The following is a 1,540-nucleotide window of genomic DNA, read 5'->3' as shown; positions in this document are numbered from 1 at the left end:
ATCTTCGCGCAGTGGCGATATCGTAACCAATGAGGTTATAAAGAGGTGCGATTATTTCTAATTGAAAATAAACCTATTTAATAGTGTATCATGTTTTCTACAAGGAGTTTAGAATAGTTTCAGCATGATAATGGTTTTATATTATTATAAATATATTTTTGTGAGTGTGTTGAGATAATCCGAATACTGGCCGAGTAAGAGTAAGAGTTACATGCAATCAGAAACCAATTATTTTCATTGATTGAGAACATTGCTTAGAACTGTCTTAGAGATGGTAGTCTGAAAAGGGGTACACTTACATCACTACAAATAGAAATTATTATGATCGGCGACAAATTCACTAATTTGAAGACTCAACAACTGTTAGGCTTGGTGAAGAGATGCGTTGGGCTTTTATATATTCGAGGTAATTCCACATGTTCCTGCATCAACAAAAGTATTTGGATAAGGACGAGACTGCACAAAGAACACCGAACTTACTTCGTATGAGAACATCTTTAAACGCTGAAGAGGTCATTTTAAGTCCTTAGAAGAAGATTAAAATTATCTGATTGCATCCTTTTTATATCAGAGGTTCAGATCAGACCATTTGGATGTTCTTGGAACGTAGACACACAAAAAAACATTAAAACCAAAATCATCTTACAAAAATATCTTGGGGCGAACCTTCTGAGAATTACAGCTCATTGCAGTCTTCAACGAAACGTTAAACGAAAAGATATTGATGATATGAGCTGATAATAATTCAATTCCAATAACATTTTGACATGCCAGTAATCACAAGCTATTGCGTTTTAATTTATCTTATGTTAATAAAAAAGACGGGTGGGTAATGTCGGGGACATAACCGGAGTGACGTAGGACTATACAAAGAGGACAGCTTTTGTTAAATATATATTTTAAATATATTGTTTGATTTTCTTCTCCTACGTGAATACCTACCTATCTACCTGAAAAATGGATTAGTTTACTGTTTACTCTTTATGAACATGTTGGTGGTTCTGAAAAGAACCTTTGGCGTTGTGTTTTTGCGTTTTTTTCTGAAACCTTTGTACTTATCAACGCCGGGCAACTTTTGGCGTATGCACATATCGTACAATCAAAATGATGGCTGTGATAGGGAATGCATAGGTGTTCATCAGCGCGCGTTTTGTACTCTAGCGGTACACACTCACAGGATAGAGACAAATCGGCAGACTCAGCCAAAGGGGCGAGTCCAACGAGACGAACGAATGAGCGTTAAAAGGGAGCGATGGCAAAAAAATACATTCATTACGATTTGTTCGCTCGTTGGATTCACATGCAGGCTAAAAAGGGTCCTTTTCAGGATCACAAAATTAGCTTCAATCTAAAGAGTTTATTGTTTTGTTATCACTCGATATCCCCATCTTGTTCGGCTAAACCTCTCTGTTTAGCGATTGCGTTTGCCACTCGCCACAGCTTTCACAGTTGGAAAATTTGTTCCCATCCAGCTTTGTGACATGTTGTACAGTAAATTACATTCAATGCGACGTGCCGAAGCACCACTCAGTGTCGCATT

The 1,540-nt window shown here is 37.2% G+C and overlaps 1 pseudogene; it reads left to right on the top strand.

Annotated features, from left to right (window-relative positions):
* LOC129780912 (U4 spliceosomal RNA) lies at nt 1-149 on the top strand (annotated as a pseudogene).
* Nucleotides 150-1,540: the final 1,391 nt, after the last annotated feature.

This window comes from Toxorhynchites rutilus, chromosome 3, assembly GCF_029784135.1.
Source record: "Toxorhynchites rutilus septentrionalis strain SRP chromosome 3, ASM2978413v1, whole genome shotgun sequence".
Classification (NCBI taxonomy): domain Eukaryota; kingdom Metazoa; phylum Arthropoda; class Insecta; order Diptera; family Culicidae; genus Toxorhynchites; species Toxorhynchites rutilus.
The sequence above is the reverse complement of the archived record's forward strand: the minus strand, read 5'-3'. Positions and strand labels throughout refer to the sequence as shown.